Consider the following 16,045-nt stretch of genomic DNA (forward strand, 5'->3'; position numbering starts at 1 on the left):
TCTCCTTAATTAATAAGAAAAATTAGTGCCTAACATTTAATTACTTATTATTAGCATTTCCAATCTTCCAGTCCAGAAGAATATTAATAGTCCATTTTGCCCTTTCCCCTCTGCCTTTCTTATTCAGTCTAATTTTTTATTGTCTACCTGAGTTTTTTCTTAGCTCGTTATTCAGTTGGAACAGGCATAGTTGTGTGTGTTACATGATATGTAGATTAATTTCCATTGTAGAATTCTTAAATTATTTATACTGTTAGGGAATAATGTGCATTTCCATTGTTTATGGCAGTGGTGCTTCTCATTAAGATGCTTCATCTTTCTTTTAATTAAATCTCCAGATACTTTAATGTGACCTATGCTTTCATGATATGTACACATAAACATTCAGTTGCTTCTGTTGATGACTGGATTTGTCTATTACCGATTAAGAATGATTTGACTTTCCATCATAAGATTTGGTTTTTTTATGGATAATATAAATAGAATTGTGGTCATTTTGCCGTCTGTAAAGGAAACAAATTGTGATAGAGTGAAAGAAGCAGGCTGCAATAATTTTGTCATCTAAGAAAGTAGTGAATAAATCTCTCAGGTGATTTTCTTTCATTGGTACAAACAAAAACTAGGATAAAAATGATAATCTCCTGTGGGACTTTATCCAAAATGCTTGAATGCTACAATGGGTTGCTGATGTACAATAGTGTATCTGCTATGAGATCTGCTATAGTATAACCTTTGAAACAAATAGAAAATATTCTGCCAAAAAAATGTACAAAGCATTAGATAAAATTTAATTTTTTTCAGTCCTATGCAATATAGATTTTCATCCTTTCATATAAGAATATTTTTTATTTATTGTAAGAATTTCACAGAAATGGATAAAAAGACAATAAGAAATAATACTTAACACATTTAATTATCTGTTCTAGCACCTTTCCTGATATTGATGTCCAGCTTACACTTTGGTAGTTACCCTGGGTCTTCTTTCCCCCCCTTTTTTGATGATGGGGACAATATTTGCCCGTCTCCAGTCTGCAGGGACCTCCTCTGTTCTCTGTTCAAGAATTTTCAAAGATTATATAGAGGCTTTGAGATTACATATGCAAGCTCCATTAGTATGCTTGGGTGCAGCTCATCAGCCCCTGGAGATTTGAATTAAAAGTAGCTAGGTGTTCCCTTACCACCTCTTTTCCTATGTTGGGCTGCATCTCCCTCCTTGCATGGTTTATTTTGATATCACCAGGATTCTGTATGTTCTATACTGCAATAGATGTGGGCCATCTGGAATCAATATTCCAGATAGTAGTTTGAAATAGTGCAATCATATTCAATATTTTGGTCACTCTGCCTTTATTGGAGCTGTCCTGTGCTGCTGAATGCTGCATACAGACATATTTTATGCTTTGCATCATTTAGCGGTATATTTATTTTGAAAAACAGACAATATATTTTCCTTGGTACAGTGAATGGATTCATTCTGTAAGCTGAAACTGAATAGATCTGTGTGTAACTGGGGGGGGGGGGGATCAGCTATCACAAGCTCCCTGTAAAATATTTCTTTGGCTATAATTTCAAACTATTACAATATCCCCCGTTGTGTTTCTTACATGTACCACCTCATTTATATGTTCTTTGTGTGTTCTGCTCCATTGTCAATGGAAATGATGAGATGAGATTGCTCTGTGGTCTTTCAGCAGGACTCAAATCAGTACTTCTTTTGGACACACATTTGTAGTCAGAAGATCTTTAGTGTATTTGAATGTTGGTCATCATTTTGTTTATCTCATTACAGTAATAAATACTGTAGATTCCATAGTTACTTATTATTTTTAATTCATTCATTTTTACTTTTTAAAGAAAGTAGTTTAAATAAAAATATCTCTCATCTAAATGAGACGATACCCAGATTTCTAAACTGAGAGTTGTATTCAATGTTCCATCAATTGAACATCTCCCCCTATGACACCCCCCCCATACCTGCTCTGGGGGTTCCCCTCCAATCCTCCAGAGCAGATTTGGGAATGGAACAGGGTGAAGAGAAGGAGGATATTTTGTTGCACAAATATTCCATTGAATACTGCCCTGTATACATTCTAATAGTGTTGTAATGCTTATTTTTAATACAGCACTATAAACCAACTTGTACTATTTATTTATTCATTTATTATATTTTTATCCTGCTTTTCAGGGGGGATGGAATCCCCTAAAGCTGCTCACAGCAGTTAAAATTTAATACGCAGAACTGATGCAGACTTGCACATAAATAAAATTAGGATACTGATCCTGTCATTAGGTTTACAAACAAATAAGTAATGACATACAAGGAAAGGTGAGTAAAGAGAAACTGTAAAGGAGTGAGATCAGTTTGACAGTGCTGTAAGAAAAAGTGAGCTGATTCACTCCTAAAATATATATCCTGTTCTTTGTATGCCAATAAGCATTGTGATCATTAAATCAGATATTTGAGTTGGACCAAACTACTCTTGCCTTCCTGGTTTTCTGCTAGGCTGGAGGTAAGATTGGCCCTTCATAAGGCTTTCTTCCCTCATTTTTATGGTCACAGAGCAATGTAGTTGGAACAATATCCAACCTGGTGATAACAGAATAATTGATGTTCATTCTGTAGCCAATAGCTGGATGCAAGCTAGTCCTGTAAAGCTTAATACGCATTTTAAAAGGATTAGGAAAAAATAAGAAATTTAAGTAAGGTTTAGAGTAATTTAAGAAGCAGTATCAATGGTTGTTAAACATTGCAGCTGAAACTGAACCTCGGTGCACAGAAATTGATTTTAGGGTTCTATGATAGATGTCTTGTGAACATCCTAAGAGGCATCTGTTCCTGAAATCTGCACATTTTTATTCAGCAAAAAAGAGGAAAATGGTGGTTCCCGCTGTTGTCTTAATATTTCTACTCAATGCCACCAAGAGCATCTCAATTAAAATGTGAAAACAACAGAGTAAAACAAATAACAGTTTGAAGCAGCAAGCATTAAGATCATTAGCAAACTATTGTTACAAAGGCTGCTTGCCAGACACACCCCATCTCTGCCGAGTGGTGCACAAGATTCCAGAGAGTTCCAGGTGTTCACCCACTGTTGTGTTTCCGTTGAGAATCAAGACATGGTGGAGGCAGTAGTGTTTTTAAGAAATATGGCTTAGTAACACATATTTACACCTTAGTATAAATGAAGGGGGTGCAGATCCTACAGCACTGTCATTTCAAGAGCAGCTTTCTCTTCATAGAAGAAGAAGAAGAGGAGGAGTTTGGACTTGATATCCCGCCTTTCACTCCCCTTAAGGAGTCTCAAAGCGGCTAACATTCTCCTTTCCCTTCCTCCCCCACAACAAACACTCTGTGAGGTGAGTGAGGCTGAGAGACTTCAGAGAAGTGTGACTGGCCCAAGATCACCCAGCAGCTGCATGTGGAGGAGTGGGGAAGCAAACCCGGTTCAGCAGATTACAAGTCCACCGCTCTCAACCACTACACCACGCTGGCTCCCTTCGTAGCATAGGCTGCTTCATAGCAGCCCAGCATTGCAGATACAGCCATTCTAAGCACCATCCCTTTGTTCCTGCTTCCCAGCCAGCTCTAATGGCTGCTGCCCTTCAGCCACCACATGGCGTTCTTCCTACTTCCTTGTTCCCAGAGAAACCTCGCTCCAAGCAACTCCTCCCCATCCATCTGCCACACCAGGCCTAGTTTTTAAAAAGGCACAAATTTTCCTTTGAGCACAGTTTCTCCACATTTTCGATCCTCAACCTTTCTCTGCCCATGGTAACCATGGCAACTCTGCACAGACCCAGGAATATCTCTATGATGGGTCATCAACACCTTTTGTCCTTTTAATGATCTCTATCCCAAATGTAGCTTGGAATGTGTTTTCCCACTGGCTTGAAATCCTCCCTTCAATACTCCAAATATTTATTAGTTTCTGATATTCACTAACAGACTCTGGTACTCCAGCTATAACACTATTTGTAAAGTATGGTTACCCTGCTTGTCAGCTGAAAAAGGCTCCCAGAGCAGCTTCCAGTGATCAATAAGCAGACTATCTTTGCCCTCAGGCTTCCAGTCCAAAAGACACAACACAAAAGGAAGAGAGGGGAAAAGCAAATTCAGGTGCTTTTCTCTAGTTCTTTTGGCAGGGAGGGAGTAAGCAAGCCCTCTGCAGCTGTTACTTCTTTGGCTGGCAGATGGGGCCACTTGGTTTCCTCCTAGCCATAGGAGGAACAACTTTCCAGTGTCCCTTAAACCATGGCAAGGGCTAGAATGATGTGCCCTTCAGCCCTGCAATTACAGAGCAACAGTTCAAATAAAAAATATTCTCCATTTCTGCCTAAAAGACAGTAAGAAGGGAATCAGGTGCATGTCCACAAGATCGACTACCTTGATTGATCATTATGTTTTCTTTTATATCTAAAGTTGGATCTGCTCTTTGCTTTTGCCTTTTCTTACTCTTCTATTTCTGCCTTCTGCTTCAGCCATTAAATACCAGCTGAAAACTTTTCTATTCTGCCAGGCCTATGTAGCCAACTAAGAGTACATCTTTCCACAATGGTTAATGGATGTCTGGTTTCAGTCTTTTTTATATGGTTTTAATTTTATGGTTTTATGTACTTTTGTTTCAAATGGCTTTGATATATTTTATGAAATGGCGGTATATATTTTTATAAAATAAAATATTTACAGTGTTCCGAAAACGCATTGCTTTGCAATTGTGGGTATTTATCTCCATAAATTGATTAAAAATTTGACCAATTCCTTCTAAATCGTACAGAATCTTAAAATGATAGTCACAGAAGAGCATAGAGCTGAAGTTCTCCCAAACAGCCATCAAAAGTTACTTGCGTTAAAGAAAGCAATGATTTTTCTTTGTCAACATTTTACATGGCACAATTTAAACTTTAAAAATTAAATTCTTCCACTTAAGTTATATACAGTACCACAGTGGAGAATGAGCTATTTTTTTAAACACAAGGTTTATAGGCTATATGAGTTGAAAAAGTCATTCAAAAATTATTTTTGTGCCTGTTAACCGATAATTTCTTCTACAATGGCATCATTTCTCAGTTCTGCTCACAGCAGCTGCCCAAAAAGAATTGATCTCAGATTGTAGTAGAAGGGGGACAAGAAATACAGTGGTTTGTGATTGCTTGTGATAATAATGAGAACTTTGGTAGAAATATTTTGATAGGGAAATGTTGAGGCCAAATTAATCAAAAGTTGCAAGGACCTTTTGATTCCAAATATTAGATCTCAGAGTAAGGAAAATAATCCAATGACGCGGGAGCAGAGCCAAGCACAAGTTAGGAAATGCTACTTTTTTGGGCACCAGCATTTGGTGCCTCATAGGACATAGCTGTACTTGACCAATAAGATGCTGGCTAGCTGACAATGACTGTAGATCAATGAAAGAAGGATTTCTTTTTTCTTGTTTCACATCTTCCCTCCAGGGAGAACAGTAAGAACTGCAATTGAGACTGCAGCATGTAGCTTTATGTCATTAGCATTGTGCAGTCTGTCTACCTTCCTTTGTATCTTTCTGCTGGTGAAGGCATGGGAATGCTAATGAGGTTGAGGTATGACAGTAAGGTTTGTTCTCTCACTCTCATCCCCTGCCTCTGAGCTGTTATAAAAACAGGGGGGAGGGAGGGGGGGGAAAGAGGGCTGGAGGCAGGGGGTCCAGATGGCATCTGTCAGCGGGTGGAATTGATCCTGTGGTCCAGCAGTTTTGAACACACATTATATTAGGTTGGGTTGTTAATAGTCAAGTACATCTCAGCATTCTGCGCCTGGATTTTGTGAGGTTGTTGCTTATAATTATTGGTGTTTAAATCTTGAATGGATGTTTTAATGTAATTTAAAACTATCCTAAATAAGTCAGAGGGCAAACAAAAATTTACTAGTATGGGCAATGTAAGCAAACCATTCTAACCTCATAAATAAAGCTCTTCAAAATGCCTGAGAGCCAGTTCTGATGCCACCTTTGTGATGTCAGAGCTGTGGCCAGCTATCCTATGGCATGAGAAGGAATTGTATCAGGCACTCTTCCAGAGTGATGCAGGAAATTGCTGCAGCTTCCATACTGTTTAAATGACATAATGAGGCATCTATTTTTTCCCCCCAGTTGTATGCACTTCCCCCTTTTTAAGTGGGAATTGATGTTGCCTCATTCTTATCTGAGGAAACCTAGTTATTCACCGAGCTCTGTTTCTTTTCAAAATGAAGAGTAAAGGGAGTGTCCTAGAATTTTAATGAAGAAAATTGTTCATGTCAAATCCAATTATGATTTTAAGTGATCTAAAATACATTTAAACAAACTTTGAGAGGAGGGTGTTTTTAGAAAGGAATGCTACAATAAATTGGCATAGTAATATGATTGATGTTCTTATGTTTGCTTGATCACTTTGTAAAGTGAAACACTGATATAGAATAAGGTATGGATAACTTTCCAGCAAAAAGGAAATCCTGCTATAAGACATGGGCAAGTAACCTGTGACCTTCCAGGTGCTGTTGGACTGAAGATGTTGGTGGAAGTGATTGACCAGGAAGATATACTATGATTGTGGTGGATGGCTCAATGAAATATTTGAGCCAATGTTTAGCAGCTAATGAAGGAAGGTGTATGCTGAGGATTATTAGAGAAGGAAGTGAAAATAGGATGGAGGATATGCTACCCCCCAGTGTTGTTGGATCACAACTCCCATAATCCCTGACCAATGGTCATGCGGGTTGGAACTGATGAGAATGGGGGTCCAATATCTGGAATATCAGAGTTTTCTGAAATACTGTGTGCAGTTCTGGTCACCATGCCTCACCATGGAAAAGATGCAGAAAGGTGCAATATAAGACGCCACCTTGTATTGCATCAGCTTCTTATGGCAGGCTCTCCTGCTCCTTGTCCATTCTCCTGTAGCCACTATGAGCCACTGCTGCAGCAGTGGCCATGGAGAGGCAATGGGCTGCTCCCTCGTAGCCACAACCGCCGCAGCTTCCACTGTGTGACAGCACTGGCAGGGGAAATAGAGATAGTCTGGGATCAAATCAGAAGCTGGGATAGCTTTTGTAATTCCAGGACTGTTCCTGGAAAATCACAAAACTTAGAAGGTATTGTGTTTGGACACCAGGTAATAGAGGGAAATCTCTGGGTCCTAAAAAGCTTCTTTGATTTTAGTGTACTTTTATTTCTGCTTCTGTTTCCATTCTAGCAAGCATAATGCACAATTAAAATGTTTTTTGGTGAATTACATAATGTCACATCTGATTCTAACTTCATAATTTATTGTGGTGTGGGATCATTGAGCTATGGTAACTTCCAATGCCGTCAGTAAGAGCTGTTTTTAAAAATGTCAGACATTATAGACTTAAAAACTTAAGTGTAGGTGGCCTCTTAAAGACTTGCCAATGGAAGCCAATGGGCTGAAATTAGCTGTTTTGGCAATGCAAGGAAATTCTCCATCTCTACTTTTTCCAGCTATAATTTGTCTGATTTAACTGAAAATAGGCCTTACTGGCTAGAGCTCTAAGCAGGAGCACTTCAGACTGAAATAGTCACTTGTTTTTTTCATATTTTAGTTTCTTGCTTTCCAAACAATTTTTCATTTACCAAATGAGAGACACATGCTGAAAATTTAGCCTTGGATAACTAAAGGAACATACTGTACTGGATTATGAAGTATGCTACTAATACATTTTCAAAAGGAAATGCATGCTCAGATTACTTTTGAGACTCAATGTATAAAGGACAGGGAAGAAAATTGCTTTTTCAGCAAGAGAAGCGATCCTTAAATTTATAGCTTTATGTTCGATTGCCAGGGCCCGAGGCAATCCCAAACTATGTATCCCTTTTACAGTGTAGAAATAATTCCACGACTGCTATCTTGGAGTAATCTCTAGTGGATTACATTCTGTTAACTTTTCATTATGTAATGTTAGAGCCAAAATAATTAATAGTAAATGGGGGAGGGGGAATTGCTTTATCTATTCCAAGTCCTTTGATGTCCTCTTAAGGCTGGTTAACTGGTAAAATGTTCTCAGTTTACAGACAAGGTAATACACTTGTAAGATAGACTTTATCCTAACAAGTATAAAAATTACTCAAGTAATTTGCTCTTATTAAGCTGGTATTGAAATTCTTTGTTGCTTCAAAGGTGCTAAAAAAAATAAAAATCCAAGCAGATATTTGAGGAGTTTTCATCTTAGGTTTTATGAGCTTCCCCAGACATGAAAGGCCCTTGAGATTTGTAAAAACATTTAATTAGATTTTTTTAAAATCCCTTTATGGTGAGATACTTTCAAAATACATCTTTACTTTAAACTTCTGATATAATCTTAACTTAATAAGACTGTCCTTACGTACTGCTCTGTTCCTGACTCCAAACAACTCTGAAATGATATAAGAGCACATTTTAATGCAGTAAATATTACATTGCTGGGTTTTGTTGTCTAATAAATGTTTTTTTGTAGTCTAATAAAACAAGCTGCTGACAGGAGTACATTTTACAGAAGTCTCATTGCACCTTGCAGGGGTTTTTTTGTAGCCAGCTTTTGGAGGGATACTCTATTCAGAGAGTAAACTCTTCAGACATAGATGGTGCGTAACACTTAGGTCTGCCTTCTAATAGTGCTATTCAACCTTAGATCCCCAGAAGCCATTGGATTACAACACTCCTTATCCCCAGCTAACTTGGCCAATGGTCAGAGATGATGGGACATGTAGCCCAGCATATGGGGACCCAAGCTTGAGGAGTGCTATTCTTATAAAGCTATGTTTTTAAGCCCTGACATAAGCATAGCATATGTGGAATTCAGCAAAATGAATTTTTTTGAGTTTTACACCTTTGCATCTTGTAAATTCGATTATTTGTTGAGAGTATTTAAATGGTCATCATGCCAGGAATCCATGTGCTCTATGTTGTAAATAAAAATATATGCCCTTTTCCCTTATGGGGTATCCAAGAGCCCATATAGAGTCCTTACATAGGTTCCCTATTGGTAGGAGAAAATATCAGAGGCCAACCAGAGAATATTGAGAAGCAAAGCAGCTAGTAAGCTTGATCTTTATTGATCTGTTGCAACAGGGTGCTCCCCTCACACGCAGGAAAGGAGGAGGACCCAGAAAGATGGTGTGCAAGACTTTATAAAGACTTTTGAAATTCCCATTCTCTAGATCAAGACCACCCCCAGAAACATTATGCATACATCACAGAAGGGGTGTATCCTAAGACCACCCCTCAGATACATCCCACCTACATCACAGAAATTTAAATGTTGTTTTTCTCGTGTCACAGTTTATCTCCTGTCTGGCAAGTTACTTGATTGGATTGCCTGGGGAGCCTGGGCATTCTTTTGTAGTGGTAAAATACTTATTTCCTGGGCCAGGTCACAGGCTCACACCTTATTCAAACAGACATATCCTTGAGACAGGATTTGTGAGGAAAGAGACAATGGGGAGGCTTTTCCAGTTTAACCTTGCAGAGAAAGGATTTGGTCAGTTTAGGAATCAAAATGGTTCCAGGTTGGTCTTCCTGTGTTGATCTATGTATGTGCAGTTATGAACATTACCATATATCTAAGACCATAAAATTCCTATCACATTATCCCCCCTTTGGGGCTAGAATTTTTCTTAAAAATTTTTGCCCCACAAATAATAACATTGTATGTTGTAAATGGATGCCTTTGTGTAAATATATCATATAAAAATAACACATGTTGCGTTTTGCTACTAAATTACTTGTGGCATTCTAACACTTTGGGAGAGACTATTTACTCAATAGTGTTCTATGCTTTACACCTAGCAGGAAGGTCCACTAATGACTGAAAAATGCAGTTGGTGTTTTGTCCTTCGCCATTTTTGTGTGTTTCTCAGGTGTCAAGCTAGCTCTTCTGTGGTCTCACACTGACATAGTGCTACAGCAACACATCCTGTCTGTTGAATCCCCTCGGGGCTTTCATTTAACCATGTCGCCTGGCATTCACCATAGCTGGCACAGGTTTGGGCATCTCGTGAGGGAGATGCCTTTGCCTTGGCCTTTAGCTATGGGATTTTATTATAGGCTGTGGTCTTGCACTCATGGAAGTTGCTCACTTGCACTTAAAGGACCAAAAAGCTAATTGCAGCCTGGATACACTTGCCCAATTCAAACTGAGTCCAATTTGAATTTATCTTGCCCCATGGTTCTCAACTTTCTCTTAAAACAAAACCATTCTTAAGGGCACTTGTCCAAATAAGTCAATTTAACTCTATAAGGGATTATTCCTGCTAAATCAAAGCATATCCACCTTCATGTTTCTTAGAAGCTTCTCCTTGGTAAAGCAAGTTTTGGCACATTTTTTTTTTTTAAATGGGTAGGGAAGGTTGGCATAGTTCCAGGTGGAACAATGAAATGTGGTTATAAATTGATCTAAACATTGGACTACACAATAGTGTGAGCTATTAGAAAGTATAAAATGTATGAGAATCCTCCACTGGGGTGTAAGCAATAAGACATTAAACATAAAAACAATTACACACAAAAATACGCCCCCCCCTTTGTGGAAATAACACAGTCAGACACATTTCAACATTCCTACGTAATAACACATAATACAAAAAAAAGCTAATTAAATATCAGTTGCATATCTTGACACAATTGTGATCTTTTACGCATGTATCTTTTGAATCCTGGAGCACAGAGGCTTGAGGTTCAAGTGAAAAAATGTCCTTGCGATTCAACTCCTCCCCCCTTTGTCAGCCCCACTCAGTCTATATCCTTTGAAAGAGATAGCTGTGGGCATTTTGAAAACTTTGGTATTTGTTGTTGCAGGTCTTGTGATGGCTGAGTTGAGGGGTTGTTGCTGCTTTTCATCATTGCACACCTGTAGAAGTGATATCCTGTAAGGGGGCAGGGTTTTGGGGACTTAAACACACAGTTAGACAAGGAAGGGGCAAAAGCCCCCCCCCCCAATCTCCTTGAGTTATTAGCTGCAAATAATAAAATCTTAGCATGTTAAGCATTTTACTCATTTTAATATTATCACATTTTCATATAATTACTGTTATTATCTGCTAAGTTTGTTTGCTTTCCTTCACTTAGTTTTTGTTGTTTTCCCCCCATATTATTACATAAAAAATTACTCCACGTGTAGAGAAAGAGAACTGTAAAAAAAATACAAGAAAGTTTAAAAAATAAAAAGAAAGCAAAAAATTAGATTACCATTCAGATGAAAACGAACTTGACACAAAGACATCAGATTCAGAAAAGAATTATTATTAAATAATACAAAGATATTATCAAAACCACAGATTACTACTGGACTAAAAAATGGGAAAACAATGGAAAAGCTTCAAATTCAGCATGTGCTATCTGATAAGTAGAACTTGATGAAAATGACTTTCAACATGTGATGGACATGTCCCCAAAGTAAAAAAAAACACACACACACACAATGACCTATGAGGAACCAAAAATAAATAAATGCTAAGACACACAATTAATAAGCAACCTGAAGTAACCTGAAGTAATCTGTTTTGGCATTCTAACATCCCAAATGAAAATAAAAGAGTGTTCTTGATGTGACAACATCGGCTGTAATGTTACAACATCGGCTGTAATGTTAATAGCGGAATACTGGGAAATGAGTTAATACCAAGAAAAAATGAATGACAATTTAAAGTTGTGCAAGTACCTTGCACTAGCCAAAATGACAGAATTAATAAGAAATGCTCAGGCAAAATGGTAAACAAATAACATTCCATAAATAATGTTTGGTTGCGCTTTGATTAATTTCATATATATAATGGAAGAACTGATAAAACGAACTTAATAAACGAAAACAGATTATTTGTAACCTAAAAAAAATGTCAAAGCCACAAAGAGATAGAGGGAAGTCACTACTATAGCAGGGATTCAGACTTCTTTTGCTGAACAGAAAGAAAGTGACTGTTTGGCTTTAAGGGAAGAAAGACGAAAAGAAAAACAAATGCAATTACTTTTTATAGAGTATTTAAATCACTGTTTGCATCCCCTCATTATCATTTGTGCTGTGGGAGAAAAGAAAGGACACTCTGTTAAAAGGGAAAATTATTTCATGTGAGAGGTCTGTCAGGAAATGCTGTTCCTAAAATGCATAGGCATATACACACACACAAACTTATAAAATTTAAATCCCATGGGGGGGGAGAAACTACTCAAGAGAGGAACTCACAGTGGGAGTGCTTTGATATTTACCTGTGAAAAGAATTTGGCATGTCCAGTACTTAACTCTTTTGTCTTAAGTAGCCCCTGGAGCAAAAGACATTAGGGGTGATTTACCTCAATGGTTCAAAGTTTTACATAACGAAATTTGGATAGGTTTCACATTCTCCAAACCTTCCCTCTCCCCCCTCCTTTCTCTCACTCTCTCTTTTTTGTAAGCTGATCTAGCCTCTGTGCATGTGCAGAGTTCATGTCTCAGCAAACCTTTTATACCATTGAAAAATGTTGCATCTTTTGGCTAAATTAGAATAAGGAAGGGAAAGGTAAGGAGTAGATTTTAAAAATAGGGTTAGATTTTAAAACAAAAAAGAGAAACTCAGCAATTCAAGTATTCACCAAAGCTAGCAATTGCAGCCCAAGCAAAGGACTGCTTCCTTTATGTACAGGAAAGGGCTATCATTATTGGTCATTTTATCTGGTCATTCGCGGAACAATCAACCGCTCTCTTATTTATGAGTAAAAATGGCCAGAGAGTTAGAATTCATAGGATTTTTTTTTTTTTTTAACATTCTCAGTCATTTCAGCCTTACCATTTGCAGACAAATTTTACTGCCCTTTATTTACAGGATTGGTCAAGGCTAATTCTACTTGATTATTCATTTGTATGTGCTTAAACTTTGAGTAGACTTTTAAGTCTGATTTTTGTAAATAATAGACAAAACGATAAACACTGTAATCACTTAAATGCCTGATATCACCAGTTCTGCTTCAAACATCATGGCTTCACCTCACACCTTTTAAAAAAACAAAGAGCAAATCTGGGCTGAATTTCAACACATCACCTCACCAGAATTTAAGAATTACCCTCCAATGCTTGCAAACACATGGCCTTCCCCACAGCCACAAATTGGGAGAGTTGAAAGGGACCCTGGGGTCATCTAGTCCAACCCTAAAATACAGGGTTCATAGCAATATTTGTACTACCAGAGAGACACACACATACTTATGTACACAGACACAACTGGGGAAGAGACCACAAGCCATGCGCCTATCACAAACCATGCGCCTATCATGTACTAAGGAAGAGGAAAATAAAAGTACCCATAATTAAAACAGCCATAGATTTGATTTAAAAGGAATACAAGAGTGAACAATTTTTCCTGAACTTGCAGAGGAATAGTAAGCCTAATCTATACCCCCGCCCCCCCTTTGCAGTTTCCTTTAAAGGAAGCTTACTCGGGAGTAAATTTCCTGGCACAGAATAAGAAGGAAAAAAAAACCTGAAAGAGACAGAATGAAACAAGGGGGGGCATTTTCTAAGAAAAGAGGCCAGGAAGTCTTATAGAGACTGATATCTGGACTGGACTCATAGAATTTTGCTGGCCATGGAAGCCTCTACATTTAATAACAATTTTCTTAGAAAGAACACCATACTTTCATAGGCATGTGCTTAATGAAATACATACACTGCATTTTAGCTTGAGACAGCAATTTTGCTCAACTAGGCTTTTGCAGCAGAAACATTAGGTTAACTTCACTTTCCAAAATAGACTGGAACACAGGTGTACTCACAAACTCAAAAGTTACAACACAACATCATTTACCATTAGACTTAAAATCACTCTCCTCACTTAAACTAGAGGAAGGAGGTGGGGTAATCCTCCTTTCAGAACACAAGTAGCACGTATACAGGATTTTACCACTTGGGAGAAAAACTCTCTTTTAGAGCCTCTTTCAAATAATAAACATTTGCACACTTCATTCTCAATTTTTGTCTTGTTTAAGATTGATAAGGTTCAACATGGCTTTCTTAGATTTTGAACTTGGAGCAAGCTTGCATTTTTATTTTAGATGGCACATTTAAGATAAGCAGCTGCTGGATGTTGCCTAAGTACAATTTAAACACAGGAAAAACGTTTCTTAAACACAAATTGAAGGGGACTGTCAGAGTCCAGGCGGGAAGTAAGCACCAATTGGGCTTCTTTCACGCCAGGAATCTGTGGGTTCATTTCTTTTGATTGAGGTGCACCCATTTTATTAAGAATTTTTAATAGCGCTAGCTTTTACTTTTATACTGCAGTCGGGGTTTTATCCCCACTATTCAGGAAACACAATAAATAACCCACAGTACACTCAATTTGGACAACTCCGAGAATTAGTACTGTGACACACCGCCGTTCGTCTGGCCTGACTTACTAGGCTGGTACAGCTGTTGGCCTTTCCTGGCTACTAAGCTAACAGTGCGGTCAGCGATCTCAAACCCCCCCTTTGGTCATTACTCAGCCAGGGAGCCCACAGCAACCTCCTGCCTCTTACAATCTAACCTGAGAGTTCCCTACTGGACGCTTGCGTAGCGCAGTGCCAGATTGGGACTCAGAAATGACAAAGAAGGAAAGGAATCAGGTGCCCTTGCTTTCTCTGCTCACAGGTCATCTCTAACAAAGATCGCCATGGCAGAGGTGCGGCTGCACCTGGGAGTTATAGTTTTCAGTACAGAAGAAAAAGCACGACCTTTTTCTGGGCAAAACTCCGAAGGAATAGGTCAGCATAGAAGGGAAATGAAAGAAGTCACACACAACTTTTTGCCTGGGCATACTCCGAAGGGCTAGGGCTGGTGTTGAGATCGAGGGGACAGAAAGGAGAAGGCAATTTTTAGATGAGGAAAAAAGTAGAAATTTTAGAATTGAAGGGAAAAGGAAGAATTAAAGAATTTTGGTTGCTGTGGTTTAGAGAACCCAACCCACTACCCGTGTTTCCTACTTAATACTCACTTCCGCATGCGCTGTTCCTGGTGATCCCACGATCTCTTGACTGGTTGTTTAAGGCCGGCCTGATCATGCGTTGCTTCCTCTGGTTAGCCCCGCTGAACCTCCAGTTATTTCCAGACCCTGGGATCGATGGAAGACTGGTTATTCCTCCTGGCAAACTGCCTGGTGCGCGCTGGATAACCAGTCCTTCCTCGCTTCCAGAATCCAGGTAACCAAAAGTCCCTTCGTGGTCGCCATCTGTTGTAAATAAAAATATATGCCCTTTTCCCTTATGGGGTATCCAAGAGCCCATATAGAGTCCTTACATAGGTTCCCTATTGGTAGGAGAAAATATCAGAGGCCAACCAGAGAATATTGAGAAGCAAAGCAGCTAGTAAGCTTGATCTTTATTGATCTGTTGCAACAGGGTGCTCCCCTCACACGCAGGAAAGGAGGAGGACCCAGAAAGATGGTGTGCAAGACTTTATAAAGACTTTTGAAATTCCCATTCTCTAGATCAAGACCACCCCCAGAAACATTATGCATACATCACAGAAGGGGTGTATCCTAAGACCACCCCTCAGATACATCCCACCTACATCACAGAAATTTAAATGTTGTTTTTCTCGTGTCACAGTTTATCTCCTGTCTGGCAAGTTACTTGATTGGATTGCCTGGGGAGCCTGGGCATTCTTTTGTAGTGGTAAAATACTTATTTCCTGGGCCAGGTCACAGGCTCACACCTTATTCAAACAGACATATCCTTGAGACAGGATTTGTGAGGAAAGAGACAATGGGGAGGCTTTTCCAGTTTAACCTTGCAGAGAAAGGATTTGGTCAGTTTAGGAATCAAAATGGTTCCAGGTTGGTCTTCCTGTGTTGATCTATGTATGTGCAGTTATGAACATTACCATATATCTAAGACCATAAAATTCCTATCACATCTATCATGAACAGAGAAGAAATCTCTATCTTTTTTGTATCACTAGTGGAACATACTCTGGACGTGTGTGCGCGTGTGCACACACTTTGGATATATAAGAATTAGATTTTTAGGTTTATGCTCTTCTTGGAATCACCATCCTTCATGTACAGCAGATTTGTCTCACTTTCTTTTACTTTTA

At 38.6% G+C, this 16,045-nt stretch overlaps 1 protein-coding gene across 6 annotated transcripts in view; it reads left to right on the forward strand.

The window, feature by feature from the left end:
- The window catches only part of ROBO1 (roundabout guidance receptor 1), a 586,675-nt gene that overhangs the window by 468,248 nt on the left and 102,382 nt on the right, over positions 1-16,045 (forward strand). The gene's annotated exons all lie outside the window — the stretch shown is intronic.

Source organism: Podarcis muralis, chromosome 4 (genome assembly GCF_964188315.1).
Source record: "Podarcis muralis chromosome 4, rPodMur119.hap1.1, whole genome shotgun sequence".
Lineage (NCBI taxonomy): Eukaryota > Metazoa > Chordata > Lepidosauria > Squamata > Lacertidae > Podarcis > Podarcis muralis.